This window comes from Coptis chinensis, chromosome 1, assembly GCF_015680905.1.
Source record: "Coptis chinensis isolate HL-2020 chromosome 1, ASM1568090v1, whole genome shotgun sequence".
NCBI classification, from domain to species: domain Eukaryota; kingdom Viridiplantae; phylum Streptophyta; class Magnoliopsida; order Ranunculales; family Ranunculaceae; genus Coptis; species Coptis chinensis.
Window position 1 is genome coordinate 44,529,370 of NC_141456.1, and position 16,281 is coordinate 44,545,650.

The 16,281-nt window shown below is 36.3% G+C and overlaps 1 pseudogene; it reads left to right on the plus strand.

Moving 5' to 3' along the window:
* The first annotated feature begins 10,846 nt into the window (after positions 1-10,846).
* LOC147524219 (putative sucrose-phosphate synthase 1) lies at positions 10,847-15,137 on the plus strand (annotated as a pseudogene).
* Positions 15,138-16,281: the final 1,144 nt, after the last annotated feature.

Genomic DNA, 16,281 nt, shown 5'->3' on the forward strand with positions numbered 1-16,281 from the left:
TGATTATTGTACCCTGTAGGTGTGACTTGTTGGTTATTTCTCCAACCGAAGTTGGGATTTTGTCTCCAAGGGGCGTTAGGTTCACTATTAATGGAACAAGAATGTTCATAGGCTATAGGACAGTGGGAGTCGGGATGCTCAGGACTCCAACAGAAACTACATGGATTTGAATTTACATTCATGACGGGGATAGGCTTTTGTTGTATAGAAATAGCCTCTACCTTTTTAGTTAGAGATTCGATTAAATTTTTAAGTTCTGGATCGGGTTTCATCTCAAACATACCGGCGGCCTTAACTGTTGAAGAAGAACTAGCAGAGCGGGGGATATCATCACTCCCCCCCAATTGTTATTGCGTTTAGTTTGTTCTTCTAAAAATTTGTAAGCCTCCGAGGCTCCTTTACTTAGGAAACTACCCCCATTCATTATGTCAAGGACTTCTTTATGGTGATATTAAAGTTTTTGAAAAAGGCATGCACTAATGTGTCTTTTGCTAGATTATGGTGTGGACACTCTATAAGCAGATCGGTGAAACGATTCCAAGCCTCTGAAAATGATTCATGAGGATTATGTCGAAAGAAGTGAATCTTGGAAAGCATTTCATCCGTCTTTAGGGGTGGGTAAAAATGTTCCATAAACAGCTGAACAAGTTTGGCCCATGAGTCCACAGAATTAGGAGCTTGGGCAGTTAACCAAAGACGCCTTTATCGCTAAGGTGAAAGGGAATACCCTCAATTTAATTTGTTCCGCTTTCAACCGTAGGATGGTGGGAATGTTGTAAGGACTTGTTCAATCCTACGCATGTGCTGATAAGGTTTTTCATGAAAAACGGGTAACAAATTAAATATATTTGTGGGGATGCGGAAATCCCCCACTAGGTCTGCTAGAACGATGCAAGATTTAGGGCTATCATTTCAAGGCTTTATAAAAGTCGAGAGAGAGGAGTCTCTCTTTCTTGACCATAATATCGTGGTGTGTGTGAAATAGTAGCTAGAGGTGTAGTGGGTGGGAAACTAGATAGACTTGTTTGTTGAAGTTGCCGTGTAATTACGTTAGTTGTTTTTCTTCGACCAGACCTTAATCTCATGCAAGACTAAGTCGAACTTAACTAAACATGCAACACTCCAAACAATTCGATATACTAGTAGAAACCTCTAACCGGAGATCGCGAGGTGTGGAAGAAAGGAATGACGATTGCGCCCTTGCTTCGCTTTATGAATAGCGTCTTGTTTACGCGTGTTTAGTGTATATAACAAGTTAAAACACTGAAAAACTTGAAAAATCGGGTTCAAAACAAACCGTAGAAACGGAAAATTTGGCTTAGTGGCGCTGGTTCGCATAGATAGCGCGGTCGCTCCATGTCCGATAAGTGGCTGGGTGGTCGCTTTGGTATGAGGGGTGGTCGCGACTCGAGGTCCAAGAATCGAGGGCTGGTCGCTACTGGGTATGAGGGCTGGTCGCTTCCGGGTCCAGAGTATAGCGCAGCAGCGCTCCTTATAAGCGTGGTCTTCGATTAATATATTTCGCGGAACTTTTCAACGCTGAAATGGACAACCACAGGATGAATCAAACAAGGGTGGGTGGGTTTAATGGGACTTAAAAATGACTAATTATACTATGAAAACAATTCTAAAGTACACTAAGATGGAAAGATGGGTTCCTACAGTGCTTCTCGGCTAGACAAGAAATGGTGTGACTCTTAGTTAGTGGGTATGGGCTTTGTTATTTGGTTATGGGCTGGTCTCTTTAGTTGCTAAGAATTGGCTTGGCACACATGGTCCAGTCTTAGGCTATTGGACCTAGACTAAACTTTAGGCCCAAATTCCATTTCCTTTTATTTCCTATTGTCTTTACTCACATGCTTTAACCAGGCCCAACCAGACTAGGGGAACTCATGACAGTGACATCCCGAATCTCGACAGTTTCCACACTTTTAATCATGTTAAGTCCAATTCCTGTAAAACCACCAAAAATACACTAACTAGATCAAACGAATAAATTAAACGAACTAACTAATATAAAATTGAGCGTGAATAATGTAATATTTATGCGCTTATCAAATACCCCCAAACTTACATTTTGCTAGTCCTCAAGCAAAACTAAATCTAAACTAATAACAAAAATTAAAAATCCTAACTCATTTTCGTAGGAATCACGATTACACTTAGCATGTGCAACAAGCCTTTTAAACCCCTAGGTTTACCCTAGTGGACGAGTTTAGTCTCGTGAGAGTTTTCAGAGAAGATACTCACAAACTTCATCTATACTATAATGACTAAGAAATAACAAGTAATGTTCCCTTTAATTTATCTCTCAGATATTCATACTTCTCACTAGCAAGGAATAAAGAATACTCGCTTTTAAAACCTAAGTTAACATATGCATAATAATCAAATCATCTACAAATAAACATACATGCAATGAACAAAACTATGAAATGCAAGTAAGGTGTTCGATTCTGAAACTTGAATAAGCGTCCCTAAGTAGGTCCTCACAAATATGTCAAGACAAAAATACTCTGATTTTTCCGCTCAGGTTTAAGCTTTCACTCTAGTGTCGCGGTGAGCACACTTTTCCTCTCAATCTCAATGACATCCAAAGGAGCCGAGGTTGATCAAACACATCTGCCACTTACTATCACACCAACATATTCCTAATTGAGCTAAATGTCTTTATTAGGTGTTATGTATGGCTTAGGTGATAGTTTAAAAATAACTGGAATGGATAAACAAAATAGACAAGTCTGAGAAAATATGGTCTTCAAATTCCGTAACTAGAGAAAGTCTTGTTCTTACTTTGCTTCTACACTTTGTTTCCATCCTTAGCCCTTTTGTTTCGGCTTTTTGACTCCTTTGATTCTATTTTTGGAGTTCTAACTTTTTTTTTTATTTTATTTCTATTCATTTTTCTTTTCTTTGGATGGAAACTTTCTTTTCTTTATTTTTCTTTTGAAGCAACTAACAAATTCTTGATTTTCCACAGGTCTTTCTCATTTCTTTTCTTCATTTCATCCTATTTCTCAAACTTATCAAATGGGTAGACTATTTTTATTTATTTGTTTATTTTTTTTATATAGGGTAAGGAATTTGTGGTTTATGAAAAAGCTAATGAAAGGCTCAGTGGGGCGACTAGCGGAAAAAATATTCTTTAGGTTTGAATTTCTGGCTATATCGATCCAAAGATTGCCTAAATTCTCTTTTAGGATATGGTATGATGATCAAGCAAGTGGACGTGTGTTTTCTCTACTCGGAATTAACCTCTCCCTTGTGTCATCACTCAGATATCAACTCATATGAGGCTTTTAGGCTAGATTCTCACCGGATATGTAAAATTAAGCACTCTAACCTAGGTCTTAGAAAAGTACTGCCAAGTACAAATATAACGCTCATGCAAGACATTTATGAAAAGATGCAGAGACTATTACCTATATCTTAACTTAAGTTTCTTAATAACCACTCTTAATTCTAATGCTAGCTGAGATTTCTAGACTATAATCATCATAGAAAAAGAAACAATACCACTTCCCCTAAGTGCATAGTATACATAAGTTTTATTTTTCGCTAAACAAAACATTTTGTTCCCACCCCCGAAACCCAATTCTTTCAGTCCAAAAAGGCCCAAAACCCAATTCTTTCAGTCCAAAAAGGCCTCTTCAGATGCAGTTGGATTCAACAGACTTTTCGTCCACTTCTGCTCCTCTTATTGGTTCAAGGCTTGGACCATCGGAAAGCTCTTTCCGAGCCGGTCGTTTTGACATAAGGTAGGCCCCATTCTGAGGTCTGAGTCCAAAGATACGGTCTTCGGAAGTTCTGCTGACTTTGTGTGCTGTTTCTGCCCGCGTTGACTTTGACTTTTCAGCTTTGAGCGGGCTTTAGAAAGGCTTTGTCTTCTTGAATCTTGGCCTTTAATCATGGAACTCCTTAGTAACCGACTTTTGCTCATTTATCTCGCTAAAGTGGCACATTTCTGCACATAATGGACTTTTAAGCCTGAAATGCATAAAAACACGTAATCAGTATTAACTTTTACTTATTATTCACATAATTGGTCTAAAAGTATGATTGTTAAGGGGTTAAAACTACAGTTTTGGGCTCTTATCATAACCCATGCTGACATCTTTGGTGCTCTTATTTATATAATAATGAGCAACTAATGTCGCGGCATGATATTTTGGGTACCCCGAACTTATTATAGTGGTTCGCGGCATACATGATCTTCCAAAAGTTGCTAATGCCTTGGCAAGGAGGTATATTGAAATGGTTGCATACCTCGACATCCAGGGTTGATAAGGGGAAGCGGAGTCCAGAGATGATTTGACTAACCGTGGCTATTAGACACCCCGGTCGGTAGGGAACTAAGTGAGGGAAATAGGTTAGGTCTAGCACATGTTCTAGTATGACATCAGCAGGGATGCCGTAGGGGGACTTGACCACCTCTAAATTAGGTTTACGACTTCGTTGCGGTGGTGGCGGAAGAGCAAAGGGTTGCCCTGAGGTGGAGGGTGCCGCAGATGGATCAATGGGTGGGGGAGACGCCACCATGTTAGAAGGGGAAGAAGAAAAGTCGCCGGAATGGGAGTCCGACATTAGAATGGGTGGCAGAAGAAGAGAACACACAATTTGAAAATGGCAGAGAGAAAAAGATACATATCAAAGATAGCGCAAGAAAGAGAAAGAGAGAGAAAGGGACCAACTTGAAAGAGGGAAAAACCAGTCTGGATCTCAGGCACCGGAATGCTTGCAATAGAAAGAGTAATAGGGAGCAACAACGCCACCAATCGGAGGGATGAAAACAAGAGCGTGAGGGAGGAGGAAGAAGAAATGCGAGAGGAAGAATAAGGGACTAAATGAAAAGGAAGGAAGATTGAGCAGGATTTTATAAGGTGGAAAGGCCAAACAATAATTAAAAGGTGCTGAAATTGAGGGGGCACTAAAAAGAACCGGCAAAAAGGCGACACATGGATGCACATAAAACAAAGAGACACTGACCTCATGAATGTGTTAAACATGTGAAGCCAGTTGTACATGCTAGGGGATAGGCCGTGACTTATAGAAAGAGTAAAAGCCGGGACTCTCGACCCCTCGATCTCAACCATGATCGCGGACTCGAGAGGGGGCATCTGTGGTGGTAGGATCCGGGGTGTGGAAGATCAGTGGTAGGATGAGCTTGGAGCAAGAGATGCTATGAATGTGTGGGGTATAGGATCGGTTCGCGAACTCGTAGGTATGTTGTGGGAACTTTACAAGTGGGGAAAAGAAGACCGAGAGATGGAGGGACAGGTGCACGACTAGGATGAAAGAAAAGTGTGGTATAAAGAGGAAGGAGACGGAGATAGAAAAGGGGGATTTTCATAATTAGGAGAGGACTAGACCTAGCGAAAAGGAAAAGAAATAGAGTGTAGAGTAAATAGTGATACAACACATACGCCATCTGTAACCTACAAAAACAAGTGTCACACAACTCAGTGTTATTCTCCAACAGTCTCAACTCCTATAAATACCTGACTCAACTCAGTTGTCACACCCCAAATTTCCAGACAATATTTAAAACAATGATATTCAATCATCTGGAACCCGGGGTGAAACAAAACTCAATACCCTGTTATCAAACACGATATAAAAAAAAACCTGAAATCAAAAGAAAACTAAAATGAACAACTCTTCATCACATTATTAAACTACAAAGAAACTAACCAACTCTATTACATCTGTCTCAAAACAAAACCGTACACTTCAGAAAAACTTAAACCAGAAGACTCCAAGAGTAACTCCAAATCACGTGTCCTCATCCACTGCACTCCACCATCTATGTTTCCAAGAACACACTCACGTTGCAAAACAAAGCAAACATGGGTCAGCAAATTGAATTTGCTAGTATGAGTAAAACTAAATATAAAATAGGAATACGTTCATATCTTTCGAATAAAGAAATATACTATTCAATCATTTCAACTTGGAAGACAAGTTAGTTATGTATTCTCAAAACAAAGCATGCAGTTTCTTCCCAAGTAAAATTTCAACCCCCAATATACATTTCCAAGAAATCTCAGATAACAGTATTCATCATGCTCACTTTCCAAAATAACTCAAAATATAATTTCCACTTACATTCAACTTATTACATACACATATGATAACTTAGTTAAATATGGGTTTGATACACTTTACCTTTAAGCCAACACGTCGTCTTAGGGTAGGATAACGTCTCTGCATAAAAAGTTAATAAGTCCTACCCTCATGCAAAACAAAGTTAGATTTCCCAAACGTAATCATTTATAATATACATCTATTTCACTCTCATTGCAACCATCATGTGTATATATAATCTAGCATAATATATCGCCAATACTAACTAACATTCATATCACACCACCATATCCATCATATCACGCTAACCATATTCACATTCTTTCGTAAGAAATTATATGCATCATATCATAATATATCACCAATCATATCCAACAACTCGCTCATACTTAAAGCTAATATTTTTCTTAAAAACCACTCGTCTACTGATGAGAACGAGGAACTATATCACAACTAGGGAGTACATTCATCCTTCGTGAGTATTAACTCACACAAACCACATAAACATTTCTCATAAGAAATCATATACATCATATGCAATAGCTCCATCGCACGTAAAATAAATATTTTACTTTGCTTATTAATTATCTTGTTGACTCATTTATTAAAAGACACAACCCAGCCTTTAGTTCCTACTCCACGATTTGCACTACACACATTTGTCAAATCATACATATTCGTGTGCCTCACTCACACCGAGTACCACTACAAGACATATGTCCCAAGCAGGGATATCACCTCCAGGAAATATATTTTCATCTTGTAAACTCATAACTTGTGAGTCACAGCCATCTTTGGGCTTTTCATACACATACACAAAGCCTCTTTTGGGCATAACAAAATATTAGGTCATTCATGGCACATTCAATGAATACCTTGGGTCATTCCCGCCACATTCAAGGAATACCTATCATAACACTAACAGGTCATTCATGGCATATTCAATGAATACCTTGGGTCATTCCTGCCACATTCAAGGAATACCCATACCTACATTCCCGTACACTCAAGGAATACAACCCACCCGCAAGGCGAATGCCTTAGTTCCTCTTTAAGGCGGCTTTTCATATGACATCATTAGTCATAAAAATTTCTTTTCATCAAAGAGGGGTGGAGAGATTTAAAGATGTGGGCGACACATTAAATTTTCACTGGACACTTTTACACCGAATTTTAACACTCAAGAGTTCTCATTTATTATAATATTTTCATTACAAAACAAACATCGTCTCAAACAATAATTCATTACTAAAGATTCCAAACATAATAACTAATCAACTCACATCATTATCAATTATATAAATCATAGATATCAAAAAGTTCAATGAGGAATAACGCATTAGTTAAATGTCTCGTGAATACATTTTAAACAACCACAATCACGTACACAATTAAGTACTAACATTGTTCACATATAGTTATCACAATAACTAATAACTAATAACTAATATATAATATAATGTAGTGTAGTGGCTGCACTTTTGCTCAAAGCTGTCTACGTATCCAAATCTTTCAAGATTGGAATCAAGCATTCGTAGTTCTTATAAGCCATATAGTCAAAGTCAAAGAACAATAAGAATTCATGTTTTAAGGTTGCACACTTTATTTCCCTTTCATTCCTCAATTATATATATATATATATATATTAAGCACAAACTTTAATTTAACATGTCACATGCAGTGATATAACATAAATCTATATTAACATTTAGTATATATGCAACAATTGTACTTGGAATATAATACAAATGTGAAATTTAAGCAATCAAGATTCAAGACACTTGTATGTCTAAGTAAAATCATTTATCTCATTACAATAAGAAAAGTTAACTAGAGCCCCCCTAAAAGGAAAACATGGTAGGTTATCTAGGTAACTTTCCAAAACAATAATGTTTCTTATAGCTATCCAAATGATACACCACTTGATTATTTGAAGACTAGGATAGGTACACTTATTTTTTCATGTAGAACTCGAAGTCCCAATGTCATTCTATCTCATAGTAAAAATAGTTCAAACTTGGTAAAAATCCTAATTTTCAGCAAACTAGATTTCTGATGGACTATCTTCTTAATGACACATCGCTTTCCACAGGTGTCCAAATGCATCGAGGCTTTTTGTGTTGAAAAGCTAACACACAGAATTTACTTTTTGCGAGTCAAACTTCCAGACATCATATCTACCACCACAGACCTTGGAATGCAACAAGGCCAATTGGGTTGGAAATAAGACTAAAAACTCACTTTTTCATGTTTTGGCAAGAGTTTGAATCTGACCCTAACTAGGTGAAAACCACTTCCAAACCAGGCACAGATTCGGCCCAAAAACAAACTCTAACCCAGAGCCCATCTAAATTAATAGAATCTGGTCCACTTAAAATAAAAAGGACCCAGCCCACAAAAATAATAGAAACCAGCCCAACAACTCAAGGCCCAAAACCATAAACTAGGGGTGGGCAATGGGCCGGGTCGGGCTAGCCCGGCCCTAAACATTTAAAGCCCTTCAGATATTAGGGCGGCCCGGCCCTAAAGTCAGCATAGGGCCGGGTCGGGCCGGGTCACAAGTCTAAATCTCAAGCCCTGACCCTGACCCTAGCCCTCTTTAAGGGCTTTAGGGTCGGGCTTTAGGGCCGGGCCTATATATTTTCTTTTTTTTTACTACATCAGTTTTAAAACTCATTTATATTACAAAAATGTACAATAATCTACAAACTCAAAGTCCAACCAATCTAGTAATAATCCTGTATAAGTCCAAAAATTTAAAATGCACATCCACAATAATCTAATGAACTGAAGTACATCGAGAGTTCGGAATTTGTTCTTCCTTGTACTCAAACCTCACTAAAATTACATTTAACATTGAAATACATAGACAAATAATTATATTATCATTTTAAAGGAAGAAGTAATAGATATAAAGAAGAAACATAATAGTTTTGGTTAAGGGTCATGGAAGTTGTTAAACTATTTGTAATATCATAAATTATTTCTATAATAGATTCAAACAAATATAATATTACCTTTCTTCTAATTTAAAAGTGATTCAAGCTTTGTATATGGAAATGAAAATATTGGCTTTTGAACAAGTGATGGAGAAAGGTTTGAGATTACAAATGTCATTTTTCTGACAAAGGGTGTTTTGGTTTCTATGTTACAAATGGTCGCTCAGATTTTGCTTTAATGGTGTGGAAGGAAACCTTTAGTTTTAGACTTGGCTTGGATGTGAATAAAAATATAATTTATAAGAAATAAGTGAGAAAAGAAATTGAGAATAATAAGTTATGGACTTTGACTTGATGATCAAAGGAATAAAGTCTTATTTTTATTAGGCTAGTGCTCATTGTTCTTCATGGCTGCTAAGTTGACAAGTTTTTGTTATATAAAACAAGTTATTGGAAGTACCCTTGGGTGTAAGTGATAAATTACAAAGGACAATGTTATTTTAATTGAAAATATTTAACAAAGAGTTGGACAATTATGGTATGTGTATTTATAGTGAAAGTATGAAACATGGCCGGTTAGGGCTTGGTTAGGGTCGGGCCTATGTTTTAGAATCTTAGCCCTAGCCCTGCCCTAGAAGGCATTAGGGCCGGGCCGGCCCGGCCCTAAACTCTGTGAGGGCTTTAGTTGTGAGGGCTTTATAGGGCTTAGGGTCGGGTCGGTCAGGGCCGGGTTAGGGTCGTTAGGGCCAAATTCCCACCCCTACCATAAACTACTTAAGCCGACAAGTTTATAAAACAACTCAAGCCCATCATTTAAATTAATTTCGGCCCAAGCCCAAACAAAATAAATAGGAACAACATCGCTACCTTCTTCTTCTTCCTCACAGCTCGCCACCTCCACCGAAATAACCACCACCACTCTCACTCACCACCACCGAAACAGTTCAGTTTTGAACCGCTACAAAAACCCAACATCTTGATATCACCAAAACTCGATTCCCCTCAGTTCCTAAAAACCGATCCCGACTCTATTACTGTCCTGCCCAAAGCTTCCACCGTACCCAAACCAACCACCCACATCTACCCTTCACTTGACAATAACAACCAAGAAATTTAAACAGCCAAACACTCGATTAAAACACAACAACCCATATATTCAATCTACAGTTCAAACAACACAATCCAATACAATCAATCAAATAATAATCAACCCATTCAAACATTTAAACCACCAAATCAACAACTCTAATAATAACAGTTTATATCAACAGTGTATAACTAATTAAAAAAACGATTAGTAGTCAAATATGTTTATCAATATAGCTTGGTTAATATAGATTGGTTTCAACAGTATGCAGAATAGTTCGAGAATAAGCAGAACAAAACGAAAAACATATATTTTCGATAGAAGTTTAAATAGGCTATAAGCCAAGTAAAAATCCAATAGTTCAGTGAATGATAATAAAATATCTACTCACCGGTTATACACTCTATCAGTATCTCCAGATAAGCCTCCCTTTTCCTCTCTCAGTAAAACTTTTTTTTTCTTCTGTGTAAAAAAAAAAAATCTCCTTGTAAACTCCTTTACGTGTTTCCCCTTTTTTTTTGAAAACCCCCGAAAACAGGGATGAAGGTTTATCTCTTTACCTTTCCTATCTCCACTAATCTTTATTCTTTTTTATTTTATTTGATCTATTCTTATTCTTATTATTATTATTATTATTTATTATACTAGGAAAATATTAATAAAAAAAATGGGGTGTTATATCAGTGAAATCCCACTAACCTTCTCACTTCTCATTTCCAAAACTCCACTAAAAAAAATGAGTTCTGTCACAGTAACTTCTAACCAATCAAATTTTTACTTTCTTCATTTATACTTTAATCTTGTTTATTACTTTATCTTTATTGAATTTTGTAGTTAACGTCACTGGAAACTGTTCAAACAAGTAGTAGTAAGAATAATAATTCAACGTTAATATGTGCACCAATAATGGGAGATTTAGTTTCACAAAAGTTAATTGATATGGGGAAAGCAAAAAAGAGTGGAGTTGATGTTGTTGAGAAAAGATTGGATCATCTTGAAATTCTTGTTAAACAATGTCCTTTGTCCACACTCTTCACTTACAAGTAAATATACATAACTTATACTTTTGGAGCTAATGTTGGCGTTAATGAACCTGCCCTGTTATATGAACTTTAAAAAAAAAAAAACTCCACCACGAAAAACAATGAATTAGAAGCTAATTTTTGGTAGAGAGGTTCTCCCCACAATATAGATTATCCTTAGAAAAAATCAGTACATTTGAAGATGTCTAGTCGTATCAAAATTTGATTACAATGTTATAAAATTATCCAACGGTCCAAAATTTTCAAATTTCAAAATAACTTTTGACAAGGTTAAACATTTTTATTTGGGCTGATTTTTTGTAGGGAGATTAATCTTCACCAAAAATCTGCCCTCCATTCATCTTATAAATCTACTTTTGATGGTGGAGTTCATTTGGAGTTTATATAAGGTGGAGTTCATATAACGGTCTCGTTTTAGTTTTGATAAATAGAGTTTTGTTTGATGTAATGAATAAAATAATGCACGACACCCTATACCTCCGTTGAGTTGGACTAAAGTTCAGTTTAAATGACTTAAAGTTGTTTGAGATTAGGTATTACCTAGATATATAGGCCTAGAGGGGATTATCTTATTCAATGCATCATTTGTCATTCTTTATTTTGCGTGCTTTACTCCATAGATATGGAGAAGAGGGGAGGTGTATGAGTGTTTGAGTGTACTTAGGGGTTGGTATATGCCTATCTTTGAGTTTTTGTAATGTTTGTGAGCCCAAATTATGATCCAAATGGCTTTTATTGGGAGCATTATATTTATTATGAGATGAATTTTGACCTGACTTTCAATACATTGGTTTTTTCATATGAATTTGGCAAAGCTTATAAAGCTTTATAGTCAAGCAACATTTGGTGATTTGGATAGCTTTTATAAAATTTTCATATACAAACATTATCTGTAAGTATTTTTCTAAGAGATAAAAAATGGCTAAATTTGGGTGCACCCTGCGCACTGTAGAAGAGTCCCTATCTATATCTTAAACTCTAGTATTACTAGCTATTTGGCCCGGTCTATGGCTGGACTTGCAATTTTTTTAAAGTTGATTTTGGGCTTGCTATATTTTTTTAGTTTATTATTATTATTATTATTATTATTTTATGATGAAATAGAAATAGATATTATATTAAACATTAAAAAAACATAAATATATATTGTTAAAAGAGATTATTAAAAACCAATTGTGCGTGGCTGAGAAGTGGAATGAGTAAATGAGTTGTAGGTGGAATTCATGTATGCGCAATCACAACCTAAGGACAAATAGTATAAAAACATTGATCAATTTTTTTATGTATCTCTCAAAGAGTAATCCCCATTATCTTCTAATGACAACAAAATTCAAATGAAAAAAATTTCGGGTTTACATGATAAAATACACGCTTCATTCCTTCATAAACTAAAATACGTGTCAAGTGCATAATTACATTGACTGAGGTTACTCCAAATAGTACACTATTAAACTAAAAAAACATAATTTAAGGAATGCACCCAACTAACGCCAAAATATCAAAAAACAACAAAGAATAAAATTCTTTCCTCGCTACATATGAAGACATGGACTCACCCTTGCACTTGCATCAGATGACATTTCGTGAGAGTGATAGCTTCTTGGATGTCCCATTGTAAAGCTCCTCTAAGCTAACCTTCAGTGGATGCGTCACATCCTCACCCATTCTCTGCCTTCGTCCTCTACTGCTACTAACACCACCTACTTCTTTACCCATTGTGTTTTGAACCCCTTTTGATACTTTTTCTCATTGCTTTTGTCTCCTTGATGCTTTGTGTGGTTATTGTAATCCAACTCCTTTGTTAGTTAATAGTGTATGCTCTAGTCCCCACCTTTTGTCGTGAGGCAAGCTTCATGTTTATTGAATGTATTTCCTTGCATGTGTCCAATTGCTATTATTCTCTCAGAGTCTCAATAAGTTTTCAATAACCAAATGTAAGCAAAACCTTCCTTAATCCTTCATTGCCTCCTTCCCGTTGAAATTGTGGAGACCAATTTGAGCCTAAGAAGCTCAAAGCCGAAATACATAGGACTATAGGAGACACAATGCACAAAAAGACTTTGATATAGGAACTTGCTTGTTCCCAGATAAAATTAGTAAATGTAAGTTACATTGACCATTTTATTGGAACTCAGGAGGGGCTGGTTTCAAAATGTACAAATATAAATGATTAAAATGAATGGCATCTGCTTCTCTTTCTGAAATATATTGAGCTGTCATGTCCGGTTTCAAAAACTATCTGTGTGCTCTTGTTTATATGCATGTACATAAACTTACTAATAACACTTTTTTCCTTCTAATTCTTATCAATACTCTCCAATTGGGGTACATAATTCATTGAGCATTATCTCTTTAAAATTTAGAAATAATTCTACACCTTAGGACTACAAATTCTACATAAATCTTTTTGGATGGGCAGTGAGTGTGGGATCCACTTAAATTAGTCGGTTCTGATTGCTTTATTTTAAATTATTCGTAGAGTTGATTACATTGAAATTTTCTTCAAGAGCTTCCGTTTGCTGAATTGCTGCAAGATCTTGGATCCTCATTATCCATGTGATGAAAGGAGGACATGAATTTGGTGAGTTTGGTCTATTTATCTTGCATTTTGAACGCTTGTTTTTGTTGGATTTTGTCAGATACAATGCTTTAGTAGTTTTCTTTACCTTATCAAGGCTTGCTACAGATTGGCTATTTCAGCTGTAATTGTAAGGATCTTTTTGGTCCCCTCCACCAATCCACCTTCTCAACACCTTCTTAAGTTTTCTAATTTCTTTTTTGATGTTATAACTTGTAGGGTGTCTTCATAAATATAGCTTTCATTGAACCATTTGGACTCACATTGAGAGCAAATCCAATGGGGGCTATATGGGCTTCTAAAGGTAAATATAGCACCCCAACCACAAAAATGTCATTCCAATGGGGCTGCTAAAAGGGTCTTAAATTTGGAAGGAGTAAAAAACCCAGCCAAAGTTAAGACCTTCACTAGCAATACACGGACAGCAGAAACTATGTCGTCCGTATCATTTAACACTTCAAAACAGAAAACGCGATTAGATTGGTTTTTTGATTTTGGGGTGCCAAATTTGGCTAGGCAAGCTAAAAGGCCTATGAGGCACCTTTTAGCTGCCCAATTTAGTAGCTTTCCATTGGACTTGCTCTGATAGAGGTGCTTATAGTTTATTCTTTATTGCTTGTAACTTTTTACAGTTCTATAGCTATATGCATGTGTTAAACATCATAACATAAGCTTTTCTATTTGCTGAGCAGGCTGCGCTCACGGCCTGCCTATGGTTGCTACAAAAACTGGAGGTCTTGTCGATATAAATCGTGTGCATCACAAACTTCACTTTTGAGTTGAACTCGTTATAAATTTTTATGTTGTGTTATGAGGTTGATTTTTTTCGTAGTTCTAATGCCAAAGTTTGACAGGTTCTTGACAATGGTCTCCTTGTTGACCCTCACGACCAGCAGGCTATTGTTGATGCTCTTTTGAAGCTTGTTGCTAATAAACAACTATGGGCTAGATGTCGAAAAAATGGGTTGAAGAATATCCACTTTTTCTCATGGCCTGAGCATTGCAAAACCTACCTATCCCGTATAGCCAGTTGCAGACCAAGGCAACCACAATGGAAAAGAAGTGATGAAGGGTTTGAAAATTCAGATTCATAATCACCAGGTGATTCATTGAGATACATACAAGACATATCTTTGAACTTAAGACTTTCAATGGATGGAGATAAAAATGAAGGGAGTGGCAATCTTGATAATACCTTAGATTCCAAAGATACTGTAGGCGGAAGGAGCAAATTAGAGAACGCTGTTTTTTCATGGTCAAAAGGTGTTCTTAGAGATACTCGTAAGGCTAGTCCCAGTGAGAAAATAGATCAGAATATTGGTTCTAATAAGTTCCCATTGCTTATTAACCCATGTAAATCACTACAGAAAAGAAGAGAGAGGTTGAGTTTAATCTACTTAGCTTAAAGCCCTAAAAAGTTTAATCTAATTTGGAACCTGCCTATTTTATAAGAAGAAAAGAGGTGTGAGACCATAGTTTAGAACGACACATTGATTTTAAGTACTATTCAAATACAAAAACAATAACAAAATTTAGGCCACCACTACATTGTCACGAAGGGAAATAATTTGGAGCTTTGAAATCTTGACAGATTGTGCATTTTCTTTTTTTGGGAAATTGTATTTCTATGTCGACTATCTCTATTTTTCCATACATGCTCAAAAATGTGAAAAACCAAGGTCCTTTATAATGAAAACAAAAATGAGGAAAATTTTACCCTGGTGTGGCAGAACCATTTGACAGAATGGGTGAAGGTGGGTGTCGTCCTGGTAATGGTATCTGCAACGACTTGAGAGCAAACATTTAAAGATCGCTGACCAAGCCATTCATCCTTTTAATGTTTGTCACCTAACACATCTCAAAAAATTGCACCCAAATTCAGAAAAAAAAAACTATTTGTTCTCAGCATTTTAAAATTAAACACCAACTAAGGGTAATGCATATTATGGAGAAAAATATAGCATACATACGATTTGTCTTATAAAGATTTTGCAAACACTACAATATTTGTATCCCTTCATCCCGGTTTTCTTATTGTATTTAAAATAGCTCTGGTTAAACAGGAAGCAAAAGTATTAAGACCTAGCAAAGACAAATCCATATTAAATTAAATTTTATTGAAGATAAATATGGCTTAGTTGCTTTCATAGCTTCCTTCCAGCCACTTTATAGTTTAACATGTAGCTCATATCAATCACCAACTCAATCATTTGAACCATTTAACCACCACCTACAAAATACATAAAACATGTAAAATTGATGTAATAAATTATGTTGCTTAGACTTTAGTGAAAATGTAACTAACATATCACCATATTAATACGACATTGATCTTATAAGCTCTACGCTTTATCAAGAAAATTCATGTAGGGTAAGGTCAGAGCATTTAGCAAGGGAACACTAAAAGTACGTATCCATTCGGCCTAGAAAAGAAATTCTTGTAGTGTAAGGTCAGAACCATCATAAACCTGCCCCCAAGGGGCTATGGATATATAAGAAAATGAAGATAAGTAACATACCATCTTATTGGCGATCCAATAACTGAGCAAG